The sequence below is a fragment of the Simochromis diagramma genome, unplaced genomic scaffold, assembly GCF_900408965.1.
Source record: "Simochromis diagramma unplaced genomic scaffold, fSimDia1.1 OVJJ01000313.1, whole genome shotgun sequence".
NCBI lineage: Eukaryota > Metazoa > Chordata > Actinopteri > Cichliformes > Cichlidae > Simochromis > Simochromis diagramma.
Window position 1 is genome coordinate 1,786,272 of NW_024387372.1, and position 17,086 is coordinate 1,803,357.

At 42.2% G+C, this 17,086-nt stretch overlaps 1 long non-coding RNA gene across 1 annotated transcript in view; it reads left to right on the forward strand.

Annotated features, from left to right (window-relative positions):
• LOC120719340 overlaps window positions 1-16,068 on the forward strand; it is a 17,283-nt gene extending 1,215 nt beyond the window's left edge. Inside the window, exons 2-3 of the long non-coding RNA XR_005692658.1 lie at window positions 8,272-8,278; window positions 16,058-16,068. This is a non-coding gene — a long non-coding RNA (uncharacterized LOC120719340). The remainder of the gene's footprint in view (window positions 1-8,271; window positions 8,279-16,057) is intronic.
• The last annotated feature ends 1,018 nt before the right edge of the window (window positions 16,069-17,086 follow it).

Genomic DNA, 17,086 nt, shown 5'->3' on the forward strand with positions numbered 1-17,086 from the left:
TGCTCCCACTGCCAGACGGCAACTGCCACCTATGTCACATTATGCTTCGGCTTGCATTCCACCGATTAATGTCTGCCTCCCCCCGTAGTTTATGTATATAAGGTTGGATCTGTTATTTAATAGTTGGGTTACCACAGCGGGGGGTTTTTTGTAGGTTACATTGGTGATTGGGTGTGTGTGTTTTTTTGGTCATGTTGTGGTTTGGGTAAAAAGATATAGCGACACTTGGGTGTGGTGTGGGGTGTTGAGGTGTGGGGGTGGGTGTGTGGTGTGTGGGTGTGTGTGGGGGTGTGTGGTGTGTGGTGTGGTGTGTGTGTGTGGGAGATTTACATTGCGTGGTGAGAGCCACCATCTACCGGACCCTGTATTGTGTCTGACAATATACTTGGCCAATAAACACGATTCGATTCTGATTCTGATAATGAGCCTGAGACCCAGATTACTGAACTATTTCTCTTAGACAACGGTACGAAAAAACTGAGTAACCCCTAAAATGTTTTAGTTGGTGAAAGATTAATAATTATTGCAGCCCCTGGATAAATCATAGACTTCCGTTTTACCTGGCTGTCTTTTCACAAACTATGACTTGTTTTATTTTTTTTTTATTAAAGCCTCATGCCCTTCCTCCTATATGTATAAATAAGCTAAAGACATTAATATTATTTAATATAAATAAACTGGCTACTGATTGCCAATTTTTTGAAAAAAATCACTGGCAATAATATGGAAAGAAAGAGATTTATCATTTTTCATCCTTAAATTTTTTTTAAAAGGCATTGGTGCAGGAAGTAAGTATTCACCACTGTGGTAATAGAAATTCTGGTGTTGTTGAGAATGCATATTATTTATTTGATTTGATTGGGTTTTTTTGTTTGTTTGTTTGTTTTAGCAGGTTTCAATTTTGTCACCCTCAAATCTCTTCTTGAAACCAATGAGAGCACATTGTCACAATAGATATGCTTTGAGAGAAAATAAATTGGATTATCGGCTGTTTGTCCACATTACATTCTCCAGTCACATTGCCGAGATGTGTCACTTCAAAATGTGTAAATACCAAGTACGTCAAGAGATCTTTAAAGCTCTTTAAGTGGTTCTTCAGGCCCTTTTGGTGACTTGCAGAGGAAGTGAGCAGATTTCTGTTGCCCCCTAGTGTTTTTAAGTCGACTGCAGTGCGGGGATTGTGTCTCCCTGGAACAGCCTGTGTGGTGTTAGTGGTTTAGTGTGTGGAGAGATGAAAAACAGAGGAGTGGTAAATTGACGTGCAATTTCCAGGTGGAACGAGCGGCGGGCTGGAGAAGGAGGGAGGCAGAGGAAATAACGTGGCCCAAAAAAGGCCTTGAAAACAAAAACAACAAGCCCATTCAGCAGTATAGTTGAGGACTGTCATTGAACTAATGGGTTCCACGCACTTACCTAACGTAAAAAACCTAAACATAACCTAATTGTAACTCTTGACACTAAAACCACATTTTGGAAGCAAAATGCTTCAAACTTGTGCGGACAGGGGTTGTGGTCCTACAATGTGAACTGGGGTTCTCACAAGCATCGTAGGAGATAGAATACAGATTCATCAGACCTCACAAAAAAGCAGACAGAACACTACAAACACCCACACACTTCCAGTACAATTTACAAGACTTATGAAAAATTTTCTGAGCATATTTGAATTTTAATGTGTGCAGCAGCCGACAGGTGAAAACTTTGTTGTTTTTTGAATGATTCATCGTCTGATAGAGAAAAATAAAAATATAAATACCTAATAAAAACACTCGTGCTATGTGCCCCCAAGTAGTAAATAAAATTGCTGGTACGCCGCATTGGGCGAGGTCATTTAGCGGCACTGCTCAGGTCCTGTGTGTGTGTGTTGTGTGTGTGTGTGTGTGTGTGTGTGCTTTGTGTTTGTGTGTGTGTTTTGTGTGTGTGTTTGTGTGTGTGTGTTTTCAAGGACCAATCATCAGTCTCCTCTCTGTGATGATCCACCGACCATGGAGAAGAATCGCACATCAAGACAGAAACAGTCCTAACCGCAGAAGGATTTCATCAATTGCAGCAGCCTAGGCGGCACACTGAAGCAGGAAGGAAGGTGGCTGTCATAGGTGGTGACTGTTATAATCACCTGGATCTTGGTTGTGTCGCTCAAAGATGTGAAATTGAAATGTTATGGCTGTGGACTATTTGAGTATTTTACAGTACATAGTATAAGAGGGTAATAGGTTCTAATCGAAATTAATAAACATTGATCTTAATGGTGCCACGTTATTATGTAACGCAGTAATGTCGCTACTGGGATTCTATGAACAAGAAATCGGCGACTGGACATTGATGGGAAATGGGAACGTTAACAGTAATTTTTCTACTGAATTTCACATTACCAGTGATTTGTGGAATGAGTGGGTTGGACTGAGTGTGACAGGTCAACTGTTAAGAAGGGAGATGGGAGGGGAAAGAAACTGTTTCCTGTGTCGGGTGTCCTGGTCTGCAGGCTTCTGTACCGTCTGCCAGAGGGCAGCAGATCAAAAAGTCTGTGTGCAGGGTGTGAGGGGTCTGTGATGATTTTCCCTGCCCGTTTCCTGGTTCTTGAGAGGTACAGATCCTGGATGGAGGGCAGGGGGGCGCTGATGATCCTTTCTGCTGCCCGTACAGTCCGCTGCAGTCTGCTCCTGTCCTGTTTAGTGGCTGCTCCATACCAGGCGTGATGGAGGAAGCACAGGACAGACTCAATGACCGCAGTGTAGAACTGGATCAGCAGCTCCTGTGGAAGACTGTACTTCCCCAGTTGTCTCAGGAAGTACATCCTCTGCTGGGGTCTTTTTGAGGATGGAGTTTATGTTGGTCTCCCACTTCAGGTCCTGGGAGATGGTTGTACCCAGGAACTTGAAGATCTTCACAGTCGACACAGGCTGTCTGATATGGTGAGGGGGAGCAGAGTTGAGGGATGTCTCCTGAAGTCCACTGTCATCTCTACAGTCTTAAGAGTGTTCAGCTCCAGATTGTGCTGACTGCACCAGAGTACCAGCCGCTCAACTTCCTGCCGGTATGCAGACTCATCACCATCTTTAATGAGGCCAATGACAGTTGGTGTCATCTGCAAACTTTAGGAGTTTTGACAGCAGAGTTCTTGGAGGTGCAGTCGTTTAGTGTAGAGGGAGAACAGTAGTGGTGAGAGGACCACATCCTTGAGGGGCACCAATACTGAGGGACCGGGTTTCAGAGGTGATCTCCCCCAGCCTCACTTGTTGCTTTCTGTCTGTCAGGAAGCTGGTGATCCTACTGACAGGTAGCTGGTGACACGCTGAGCTGGGAGAGTTTGGAGGAAAGACGTTCAGGCACAATGGTGTTAAAAGCCGAACTAAAGTCCACAAACAGGACCCTGGCATAAGTTCCCGGGCGGTCAAGGTGTTGCAGGATGTAATGCAGCCCCATGTTCACTGCATCATCCACGACCTGTTTGCCCGGTAGGCAAACTGCAGAGGGTCCAGCTGGTGGCCTGTAATGTCTTTCAGATGGGCTAACACCAGTCGTTCGAAGGATTTCATGACCACAGACGTCAAGGCGACAGGTCTGTAGTCATTCAGTCCTGTGATGGTGGGTTCTTGGGAACAGGGATGGTGGTGGAGCGTTTGAAGCAGGAGGGAACTTCACACAGCTCCAGGGATCTGTTGAAGATGCGAGTAAAGATGGGAGCCAGCTGTTCAGCACAGGTTTTGAGGCAGGAGGGTGAGACGCCATCTGGTCCGGGGGCTTTCCTGGGCTTCTGTTTCTGGAATAGTCGGCTCACATCCTGAGTGTGTATTCTTAGTTTCAGGGAGGAGGAAAGGGGGGTGAGAGGTGTGGTGGAGGTCGTTGAGTCTGGATTGGAGAGGGTGGTGGTGGTCGTTGAGTCTGGATTGGGATGGTGGGTGGTCTGAGTCTTATTGGGGAGGGGCAGGGTGAAGGGGGGAGAGGTGGAAGGTGTGTTGGGGGTCAGTGTCTGAAGCAATCATTTTTATTCTGGTTTGCTGTGGGTTATTTGTTGCTTTGTTATTTCTGTTGTTTTTTTTTCTGTATTCAGTTTATTTGTACATTTGTACAACTGTGAAGTCAATCTGACTTTACCTACTAAATTATACACTTGTGTTCACACCTTAAACCTTCTTTTGTTTCTCCAATGACAGAAATATTTGGTAATATTTTTACAGACTGCATCAGGTATGATCGTGGTTGATAATTTAAAATTACCTCAGACATTACTTTTAGCTATATATCAATGCTATCAAGATTTTCATTATAGTTTTCTCTTCAAATCATAAAATAAAGCCACTTATTACACGTTATCAAAATTGATTCAGGATAGAGATGAGTTAGGGCCCGAGGTGCCAAATGTAACCATCCCATCCTTCACCAAACTCACCAGAGAAACGGTTTCTAGTCTCTTTGTTTTACAGGCGCTGCTGATGTTCCTGGGCTTGGAGCCAGTTTTGGTAAATGGTAAATGGACTGGTTCTTATGTCGTGCTTTTCTACTCTATTTGAACACTCAAAGCGCTTTACACAACTTGCCTCATTCACCCATTCACACAAGCACTTTTTGCTATGCTTTCCTATCTACCATTCACACACATTCATACTCTGATGGATGCATTGGAGAGCAATTTGAGGTTAGTATCTTGCCGGAAGCAATAGGGTGTCTGTAGCTTAGGAGCTAGAGCAGCTCATTCAAGGAGTTTTATTTGTCATTCGCATCACATGTTAACATGAGGTGGAACGAAATTATGTACACACGGTCCTGGACTGAGAAGAAACAAAAATAATGAAGAAACAGAATTATTATTTTTTTTAAGTTATAAATAAATAGTTAAGTTTTTTTTTGACAAACAGAAATGACAAGTAATAAAACAATACAATAAATAATACTATAAGTAGAGTGCAACAACCTGAGTACCAGTATGGGTATAGAGTGTGGGTATAAATATAGGTGTAAATAAATACTTTAGCAGCGAAGCGCATGATGACCAGCACTGATAAAGTGACGGTGTCAGTAAGTGTCAGTAGTGATTAAGGTGCTACAATAACAGTTCTTGTCCATTATGCACGAAGTCTCACAGCTCCTGGAGCGAAGCTGTTTCTCAGTCTGCTGGTTTTGCATTTAATGCTCCTCAGGTCCCTGGGGCATTGTGCATCCCTGGTTTTGTAGTCAGTGATCCACTTGATACCCCTCCACATACTGCGCGGGTCCTGGGAAAAAAGGTGACCCTGAATCTTCTGTGCGTATGTGGCTTTGGCTGTCTTGACCCCTGCGGTCAGTTTTCTCCTAGCCCTCCTGAGTCTCTGTGCATCACCAGACCTGAAGGCGGCGTCCCTGGCTTTCTCCTGCATTCAGCCAGGGTTTCTGGTTTGGATAGCACATCACACACTTGGTGGTGGTAACATCCTCCGCACACTTACTAATGTAGCCGAGAACAGCAGATGTATACTCCTCCAAATCCAGCTTGTCCTTATACACTGCAGCATCCCTGAAGACCTGCCAGTCTGTGCATTCAAAGCAGTCCTGCAGTACAGAGTCTCCGTCATTGGGCCACACAGTGATGGTTTTCTGTGTGGGTTTGGAGCGTCGTGGTGGGGGATGGTAGGGAGGGACCAACATAATGCAGATGTGGTTGGAGAGGCCGAGGTGGGGGCGGGGTACTGCTCTGTATGCGTCTCGCATATTGGTATAAACACGGTCCAGCGTGTTATCTCCCCGTGTTGGTATGGTGACATGCTGGTAAAACCTCTGTCACGTTTACACTACGTAAAAAGCTTCTGGGTGCTTATTCTGAAGCGAGCTGATGTTGTTGTGTAGCTCCTTCAGTGCGTTGTTAGGATTAGCATACGGTGCTGTGTAGGCTGCTATGACAAACATCACTGAAAACTGACGAGGTGAATAGAATGGGCGACATTTCACAGTCATAAGTTCCACATCCTCGGAACAGTGGCTGTTTATCGCCACACAGTTCGTGCACAAACCTTTGTTTATGTTCATGTTTCATCTGCATCCATTGGGGTGTTTTCCCATGGCAACCTCCTTAAAGTGTGTAGCTTTACTCTCAGGGCCAGGACATGCTGGATTCCACTCTTAGCCAGTCTTGGACCTTCCTCCCAGTTTTCCCAGCTCAAACAACATCTTAGTTGGATAAAACCCCAGGGAAAACTGTGGTACTTCCCACACTGTGAACACTGGGAGGGTCTAACCAGCAATCCCAAGTGCAGTCAACCTCACGAATTAATTTGGATTTTAAGGTCTTGTTCAGTCGCTCCAGCACCAGGTCAGTTTGAAGTCAGAGAGGCTTTATTTATCCCGAAGGGGCAATTATGATAGATACCTTGCCGGCCGTACAAACATCACATTGGGGAGACAGGTCAGGCTAGGTAGCACTGGCTGGTGAACCGCACGAGCAGCAACCCGACCGAAACAATGGAAAATGAACGTGGTAAACGTAGTCTAAATTGACTTAATGCTCGATTAATAAACCATTATTAATGGTTTATTATGCATTAGTTAAGGGTGAGAAAGAAAAAAACCTGACCGGTTTCTTGCCAAATACTGAGCCAAATGTGTTCACCTATATATTTCATCTAGAGTTGCTATATTAAACATTTCAGACTAAGTTACTATCGTGTAAGCACAATAAGCATTTGTAAACATATTTTTTAGCATATAATATTGTACTTCATAAATGCATTATAAGTATCCACAACTATCAGTCGGAACTTTGTTGTAAAGTGTAAAGCATAACACCATTCATTAATGACTAATAAATATTTATAAATGGCAAAAGTGAGACTTAACACTAGCATCCCCAGGCTGTATAACGTCACCATTTATTACACTTGGACCAAAATTACAATCAGTGCTTGAAATAACATTTAACTACTGTCAAAAATGGCAACGTACTGGTATGTCAGGTGCTGCAAAAGAGCAAGTCACAGGAAAGTTTCCAGAAGAATCAGAACTGGCTCCCTCTTTGAGAAATCAAAATCATCTCTTTTCAGTTGGATCAACTTCATTTAGATGTAGACATGAATAGCAATGCACCTTTCATAACCAAACACCAATACAAGACATTTGAAATGCAATTAGGGCCTCAGTAAGTAATAATTGTCTGTGTGATCAAACTGCATATTTCAGAGTGGCCTTTTATTGTGGGCAGTCTAAGGCACACCTGTGCAATACTCATGCTGTCTAATCAGCACCTTAAAATGCCACACCTGTGAGGTGGGATGGATTATCTCGCCAAAGGAGAACTTCTCACTAACACAGATTTAGACAGACTTGAGAACAATATTTGACAGTCACGGGTCCTTTGTGTATGTAGAAAATGTTTCTCTAAGTTCAGCTCATGAAAAAAGGGAGCAAAAACAAAAGTGTTGCGTTTATATTTTGGTTCAGTGTGTATATCTCTGGAGAGATCTGAAAATTGTTGTGCACAGACGGTCCATATCCAACCCGAGGGAGCCTGAGAGGTTCTGCAAAGAAGAATCCGACAATCTGCCCATAAACATGTGTGCCAAGCTTGTAGCATCATACTCAAAAAGATGCTTCAAAAACACCAATGATGAACCAAAGAAGAAATCACATACAGCAGTATGAGGACTGTGAAAACACAACCAAAATCACCTGACCACACCACAAAAACTGAAGGAGGATTAAAAAACGCAACTGAGAAGGAGAGGTAAGCAAGATAAGAAAAAGATGAAAAGAGTAAATTATTTCGCTCTCTCCAGTGCTATTCTTCATTTTAAGCAGCTTGTTGACCTTTCCAGTCAAGCTTGTAGGTGTAACTCAGATTCTGCTGCAGTACCTGCAGTAATTTAGTTGGAAACTTGTGCAGTAGGGATGAAGAGAGAAAACAAATATCAGGGATAAGGCAGGAGATGGAAGGAATAAAGAGGAAGAAAAAAGAGTGTAAGAGAATGTTGAGGCCATGCTGAGGTCTCCAAATGACCACCTCTCACAATGTTGTTTTATACTGCGTCACATAGTAATAGAAGAGTCCAGGTAGATAATTCACACTCTGACACCACCTGAAAAGACAGCTGCAGGCAATCACACAGTGGACGATCACAAAGTGGCTAAGAAATGCTTCATCACACAGTGAAACTAGCTGTCAGACAGTGAAAAGCCAATAGTGGGCTTTCCCCTTGGATTTTTGTGTCATCATTGTTTGTGTCAGTAAGTTTGCAAAAAGGTAACAAAAAGAGTGACTTGTGAAATATTTACACTCCCCGTGCTCTGTCTCTATGTGGTGTCAAGTTAGTCTGTCACGATTTGGGTGTGTGGATGTGAAGAAAAGGGACCCAAATACAGGACTGCAGAGGACTTGTTATGAAAGCAGGCTGAGCTGAACTGGAGGGGGGGGCATTGACAAGACAAGGAATTGAAACTGAGGACAAGCTTTGAGTACACAACTGAACTGAATCTGACTAATAACACACAGGAAGTAGGACGATACATAATGCACGGTGACAGATGACTAACACAATAAAACTGGAAACGTGAACATATGGAAAATAAGCAGAGAACATGAACAAACTGAAACCAGGAGCCACGTCTTGTTTGCCCCACTTAGTCATGTGTCTGCCTTTGTTTAACTTTTCCCTGTGTCCACTTTGTATGTCTGGATCTTTGTCTCAGTGTCATGTTTCCTGTGCATTGTGTTCTGTCTCGCTAGTCAGATTTAGTTCACCTGTGTTCCCTGGTGTGTATTTTAGTCCTCTGTATTTTGTATTTTTGAGTTCTTGAGTATTAGCAACTAGTGATAGGAATAACGGCGTTACAAGTAACGGCGTTACTTGTAAATAACTCATGAAAGAATAAAGTTACATTGAAACCAAGCACACCATTGTTTTTCTTGTGACATTACCAATAAGTCTGATGTGTCACATGGCCCTCTTCCTATTGAAAAAACAAAAGTTGTATCCAAGATGGCCGACTTCTAAATGGCCACCATGGTCACCACCCATCTTGAGGAGTTTGCCCCCTCACATATACTAATGTGCCACAAACAGGACTTTAATATCACCAACCATTCCCATGTTATTACGGTGTATCCATATAAATGGCCCACCCTGTATTCTGATTTTATTGTTTCAGATTGTGGACCTCATTTTGCGTCTTGAGTATGGAAGGACTTCTGGATCTCTCTTGGTTATTCTCTCCTCTGGTCTCCATCCTCAGACCAGCCAACAAGAGAGGATGAACCAAGAGCTGGAGATGGCCCTGTTTTCTCCAATCCTTCCGCTTGGAGCAATCAGCTCCCCTGGATTGAATATGTGCAAAATTACCCGACCTCTGCCACTGGTCTCTTACCCTTTGAATCTTCCTTAGGTTATCGGCTGCCATTGTTTCCATCCATTGAAGGTGATTGCACTGTTCCATCTATCCAGCACCATCACCGCAGGTGTCTTCCGCCCTGGAAAGCAGCAAGACTGGCTCTGTTGCACACCAAGGAGCAGAATAAGCGACTTGCCAACCGACACTGAACCCAGGAACCCCAATACCGACTAGGTCAGAAAGTCTGGCTTTAAGTCCCATTAAGCTCTGAATCATAGAAACTTTCTCCCCAAGGATCTTGTAAATGGAGACCTTGGATTTATCTCTGACCTATGATTTTGTAAATTGTTACCTTCTCGTGAGCATTGTATGTAATCTCATTAAATCTGTTCTCCTGAGTCCGCATTTTCAATCTGTCTGGGCTTATAACGGAGCATTGGATATGACAGATCCTGTGCATTTTAGTCCAACTCCAGAGTTAAAACAAAAAAAGGATTCAGGTCTAAAGCCCAAACATGTTAAGAAATAAAGAATGCAGAATCATAAAGACAAAGATCAAAAGTACGAAACAAGAAAGCATTCAAACTATGATCCCTCGCCCCCACTCTATGCCATCTCAACCAGTACAAATGGACTGGTTCTTATAAAGCGCTGTTTTTACTCTGAGTGGGAGCACTCTACTCTACTTGCCTCATTCACACTTTTTTCTATGTGCTTTCTGTCTGATATTTACACACATTTTTACTCTGATGCATCCATCAGAGAGCAACATGGTCTCAGTATCGTGCCCAAGGATATTTGCAGACTGGGATTGAACCACCAACCTCCTGGTTAGTAGGTGACCTGCTGAGCTACAGCCACCCCAACCCCTAGTTTCTATCACCCCCATGTGCTTGTATGCATGCCTGACAACACTGGGGCGTGCTCCTAATGAGATGACAGATGGCAGACTGGGGGATCTCCTCCTAGGTCTCGAATAGGACATCCCTGACCTTCTGGACAACCTGAGGTGCAACCGCGTGGTGTCAGATTGGGTTTAGATCAGGCAACCAGAAGGGCCAGTGAGTGATATCACTTCCTTTGTCCTCAGTCTACATAATCCTGCCAGATGAGACCAGACATTGTTGTGCACCAGGAGAAACTCAGAAACCACTACACCAATGTAGGAGTGAGAAGAGCTGACTCTTCAGCTGCTGCCTCTCAGCACTGCTAAGAGTAGGTAAGGCTGGGGCTTTATTTTTATGAGGATACCATGTGACCAAGCATAGACAGATTAGGGTCATAACATGAACTGAAAGTAGACAGGGGGACAGACAATCCAAAGACAACTAATGTAGTGGTACAACCAAGTATACAGAGCAAGAGAGATGGGAGGACAGATTTGAAAGCAAACATCTAAGAACCACTCACACGTCCATGCAGCTGAGCTTACTCTGTCTCCTCCAGTTAGCCTCATATATGTTCCCCAGTATTAATAAATGCATAAATATAAGATTTACAAAAATACTGAAAGAAAATGCTGACCTACAGACAAACCATTCATATTTGCTAAACAGGGCTTAAAATGAAAGCTCTGAGTGAGACTAAATGGGGGGTCGTCTCATTCTTGTCCCTCTAACGCACCTGTTGTTAAGTTCATTGAGATTAAGAATCCACTTAAGTGACCAGATCGGTATCGCGATGCTATGCTAAAGTATTTTTAGATCACTCATCAGAAAGGCTTATATTCCTTTCTAAACTTATAAACAAATTTGTCATATTGCTACATAAAATGAGTAAATTGTAGCAATAACAATAATTGAATTATAAAATTATAATGCACATGGATTATACACAAACTGATTTACAAGTAATTGGTGCAATTTGTGTAAAACTATTCAACACAACTGGTCCAGAATGTTTAGCAGAGGGGGAAGGAGTGTATGGAGAGCTGCCCTTCCCCTTCCTTTCATATATCTGAAGTATAATTATTCAGTTCCTCTACATTGTGGACCCAGTTTCAACCTCTACTGTCCTGGATTATCATGTGAAAAGACACATTTCTCAGCAGGCTGAATCTTCAATTGGGAACAGATGTTTCTCCCTCCCTGGGAAACGATTTGCTTCTCAGTGACAGAGGGTGGCAGCCCCTGCTTTATTACTCACACAAAAAGCCTCTTAAATGACAACATTCAAAGGAAATATAGGCCTATATTCATTCTTTCAATTTGGGGCCAAGTGGTATAGAAATAATTAAACAGAGTGAGCGAGCTGCTGGTGGTGCTGTGAAAGTGTCTTCAGCCATTCACAAGCAAAGCCGAATGCATGTGTTGCTTCTCTTGTCTGTTTGACTTTTGACATTTTTACAAAGTGAATTCAGTCCAATAGCACAGCTCAGTGTAGCTCAAGATCTTATGAATCACCACAACATGAGCTACGGGACATTTGAAGAACCCTCAGGTATCTGTTGTCACTCTCACTGACTACTTTGAAAATCAAAATAACATTCCTCGCAAGAGTCCGATTACCGACACAGAAGCTCTACAACATCCTTGCCCTCGGTTCTGTGATTTAGTAAGAAATTATCAACCAGTCAATGTAAAAATGTGTCTATTATTATTATTATTATTATTATTATTATTATTATTATTATTAATAAGAGATACAAAAACAGTGAAATACTGATAGCGAGTCTCATTATTATGGATGAATAAGCGCTATCATGATAATAGGTTTTCCTCACATAGTTATCATGGCAAACAGAATTCATGAAAGAGGGAAGGCTGCCCAACACTGATCACTCTGACCACTGACCCTCTACAGGGAGTGCAGAATTATTAGGCAAGTTGTATTTTTGAGGAATAATTTTATTATTGAACAACAACCATGTTCTCAGTGAACCCAAAAAACTCATTAATATCAAAGCTGAATGTTTTTGGAAGTAGTTTTTAGTTTGTTTTTAGTTTTAGCTATTTTAGGGGGATATCTGTGTGTCCAGGTGACTATTACTGTGCATAATTATTAGGCAACTTAACAAAAAACAAATATATACCCATTGCAATTACTTATTTTTACCAGTGAAACCAATATAACATCTCCACATTCACAAATATACATTTCTGACATTCAAAAACAAAACAAAAACAAATCAGCGACCAATATAGCCACCTTTCTTTGCAAGGACACTCAAAAGCCTGCCATCCATGGATTCTGTCAGTGTTTTGATCTGTTCACCATCAACATTGCGTGCAGCAGCAACCACAGCCTCCCAGACACTGTTCAGAGAGGTGTACTGTTTTCCCTCCTTGTAAATCTCACATTTGATGATGGACCACAGGTTCTCAATGGGGTTCAGATCAGGTGAACAAGGAGGCCATGTCATTAGTTTTTCTTCTTTTATACCCTTTCTTGCCAGCCACGCTGTGGAGTACTTGGACGCGTGTGATGGAGCATTGTCCTGCATGAAAATCATGTTTTTCTTGAAGGATGCAGACTTCTTCCTGTACCACTGCTTGAAGAAGGTGTCTTCCAGAAACTGGCAGTAGGACTGGGAGTTGAGCTTGACTCCATCCTCAACCCGAAAAGGCCCCACAAGCTCATCTTTGATGATACCAGCCCAAACCAGTACTCCACCTCCACCTTGCTGGCGTCTGAGTTGGACTGGAGCTCTCTGCCCTTTACCAATCCAGCCACGGGCCCATCCATCTGGCCCATCAAGACTCACTCTCATTTCATCAGTCCATAAAACCTTAGAAAAATCAGTCTTGAGATATTTCTTGGCCCAGTCTTGACGTTTCAGCTTGTGTGTCTTGTTCAGTGGTGGTCGCCTTTCAGCCTTTCTTACCTTGGCCATGTCTCTGAGTATTGCACACCTTGTGCTTTTGGGCACTCCAGTGATGTTGCAGCTCTGAAATATGGCCAAACTGGTGGCAAGTGGCATCTTGGCAGCTGCACGCTTGACTTTTCTCAGTTCATGGGCAGTTATTTTGCGCCTTGGTTTTTCCACACGCTTCTTGCGACCCTGTTGACTATTTTGAATGAAACGCTTGATTGTTCGATGATCACGCTTCAGAAGCTTTGCAATTTTGAGACTGCTGCATCCCTCTGCAGGATATCTCACTATTTGTCATGGTCCTGGGTCGGTGACCCAGCGCTTTTAGTTCGTTATCATTTTCTTGATGATGATTGTTTAAGTTCTGTGTTATATTCAGTCTGCCTCTGAGTCCGCGTCTGTATCTGTCTGTCTATGGTGTCACCCCATCTGTTTGTGAATCTGTCTGTTTAGTTCAATGTCTTGTCTGGTTCCATGTGTCTGAGTTTCCTGTTTTACTGTGAAGGTCTGTGTCATATGTGAGTGTGCTCAGTTTACGTTTCCCCTGTCCCGTCAGCTCAGATTCCTCCCAGCTGTGTTGCCCTCCTGTCTCTCATCCCCTGATTACTGGTGTGTGTATTTAAGCCCCTGTGTGTTCTCCTGCCTGTTGCCGGTTCGTCTGTGTTCCTCTGTGTTACTCGGTGTCCTGCTCGTCTCTCTGCCTCTCATCCCCTTTTGTATCATCTCAGGTTTGTCATTTAGCTTTCGCAGTTCAGGTCTTTAGTTTTTGTCTTCCCTCTTGCCTGTTTGCCTTCTCACCCCTGTATAAATAAACTCACCGGCATCTTATCCACTGCCTGCATCTTGGGTCCTTCTTCTAACTCCACACGGCTCCCCTCGGCAGCCGTGACACTATTTTTGACTTTTCTGAGCCTGTCAAGTCCTTCTTTTGACCCATTTTGCCAAAGGAAAGGATGTTGCCTAATAATTATGCACACCTGATATAGGGTGTTGATGTCATTAGACCACACCCCTTCTCATTACAGAGATGCACATCACCTAATATGCTTAATTGGTAGTAGGCTTTCGAGCCTATACAGCTTGGAGTAAGACAACATGCATGAAGAGGATGATGTGGACAAAATACTCATTTGCCTAATAATTCTGCACTCCCTGTAGTTTCAAGATATTCAAAGTTATGATTTTCAGTGTCCTGGGTTCTATTAGTTTTACTTCTATTTCCGTAAATATTTAATGTTCCTTTTATTTCTTATTCTGATCATTGTTTATTCTTGATTGTCACATTTCTAATGATCTCGAGTCTTAGTTCTTTGCTTTAGTTTTTGGTTATTCTCTTGCTGTTTTCTTGGCCTTCCCCGTGTGCCCTTCTACGCCGGTTTTGTATCATTACTGTTTAAATATGTCCTGATTTACTTTGGTACTCTTTTGTCATTTGTGCTTTGTATTAACTTGTACTTCCCTGCTGTGGTCCCCACCCATTTCTGTTTCCTACATTGTCTCTTTAGCTTTTCTAATGATTATCTCATTGTGTATTCCAATTGTCCATCTTGGTTAGGAAGGTTCCTAAATGATTGAAGTGATCTGGAAGCATCTGCATGGTGGCCATAATAAGGTTTGTTCTGATCTTCAAATAAAGAAAGGAGCTTCAATGCTTCCTTTATCACTGGACCATTCTTTACCATTCTTTACAAAATGGGCGGAGAAAACACTGTCCCATAATTCATTGCGTCAGATCATTCAATCATTCATAAAAAAACTGATGAAATAAACAAAGTGGCGCAGATCATGTAAATGTTCATGATAACTTCGGATGGGAATTGGGAACCAGTTCCTGTAGAGAACTTCTGGAACTCCTACTAACTACTATACAACAGGCCAGTTCCTTGGAATTGTTAGTCTGCTTTACTATCGATTGTGCTCCAGTTGCACTTGCCCTACAATCAGCTAATTTCACTGTGTGTGTCAGAGGAAGGCAATCGGGGCGTTATCTACAGCATGAATATGGACATCACTTTGAATTTTATTACAGAAGGATGCGAGCATGATGGTAAAGTGGAAATTGCATCCAGGACAGAATAAATGCTTCATGCTGCAAACACAATTTCAGCTCTTTGCAAGCATCTGCACAGATAGCATGCTAACGCTAAGCTACACTGACGTTAAAGCTGAATGAATGCTAACCCCAGCCCAGCAGCCAGAACCTGAACTTCAACAGGTAAGAAACAGATGGGCTGCAGGCTTTGCTTCTACCTGTCCATTTTTCTAAAGTAGACTCACCTAGTGTTTGCTTTTAAGTCTCTTTGTGCTGGTTTTCATCTTTGCCTCTGTGTCATCAGTTTTATCAGTTAAAGAGAAAGAGCATATGTGTGTCGTCATTAGGATGGGGTTTGTGTTGGTTTGTGGCCTGGAGCCTAGGTGTATACAAATATACTATAATATGGTTATTGTACTATATTCTCAGAAATGTTCTGTGTGAAATATGTGATATATTTACTTTTTTTGAGTAACAACCCAACACTGGTCACAACAGAGTGACAGGCACAAACATTTGATCGCACAGTATGCATTCAGTTTTCATGAATACAGTGTCTTTGATATGATTAGAGATGATGGTGAATCTCAACACTGAGCCATTTAGAACACAATAAGGAAACAAATCAATAAGTAATATTGATAACTGAATCAGAATTGCTAAATTCTTATTAATTCCCATCCCTAATTACAACTGCCTTCTGGGTTTCATGCCACAACATATTATTTTATAGTATTGTTCTGTTTATTTTTTTTATCCTCCCGCTGCTAAACTAATTTCCCCTTGTTAAGGAAAAAAAGGAAAAAAAGGAAAAAACATCATGATATATTTTTACATTTTTAACACCATCCTGCGAAACAACAGCTGAACTGCTGTAATAAAAACAACTCTTTTTTTGAGATATTCCTGCATTAAGGACATAGATTTGTATGAGCTCTCTAAAGACTATATTACCTGATCAAAGTGTGTGTACATTATTGTCTTTTGCTGTAATGCAGCGTTTATAATGATCATAAATACATTTTTACTTCAGGTGAGCTGGGATAAGTGATGGATGGAGGAAATTTTACTGCCGTCACAGAAGTCCTAAACAGGTAGGCAGAAAGGAGTTCTGCTGGATCACAGCAGGTATATAGAAGAAAATAAGAGATTTAATTTTATAAGCTATGGGGCGAATTTGTCAGTTATTTTGATGCTGCAGTTGCAGGCTGATCAGTTAACGGTGCTCTATATACACTGCTAAAAAAACCAAAGGGAACACTTAAATAACACAATGTAATTTAAATATATATTCTTAGTGCTTATTTGCTGATTATATTGTTTTATGTACAAGAGAGGGCCAGCTTTGAGTGTAAACTAGGTCGCAGGTTGACAGGAAACTGCATGCCTTTGTAGAGCATATGAGGTGCAGACAGAAAGTGAAACTAAGCAGAGTGTTTGATTGAAACTTAAAGTGTGCGTGACGTGTAGAGGAAGTATATAATAATCAGGCTGGCTGCTGCTTCAGACCTGAGCTGTGTGCTCAGTCTCCATTTCCGGAAATGTAAAATAAAGATCATTTTTAGTTAGGCCACTTTGAGCCTTGAGTTTTTCTTCACCGCCAAAAGAATGCAAAGAACTGAATTTAATAAAGTCAATCACACGTCTGTGAAATCCAACTGTTCACTTAGGAAGCAACACTGATTGACAATCAGTTTCACATGCTGTTGTGCAAATAGACAACAGGTGGAAATTATAGGCAATCAGCAAGACATCCCCAATAAAGGAGCAGTTCTGTGGTGGTGACCACAGACTGCTTCTCAGTACCTATGCTTTCTGGCTGATGTTTTGGTCACTTTTGAATGTTGGTGGTGATTTCACTCTAGTGTAGCATGAGACGGAGTCTACAACCCACGCAAGTGGCTCAGGGAGTGCAGCTCATCCAGGATGGCACATCAATGCGAGCTTTGGCA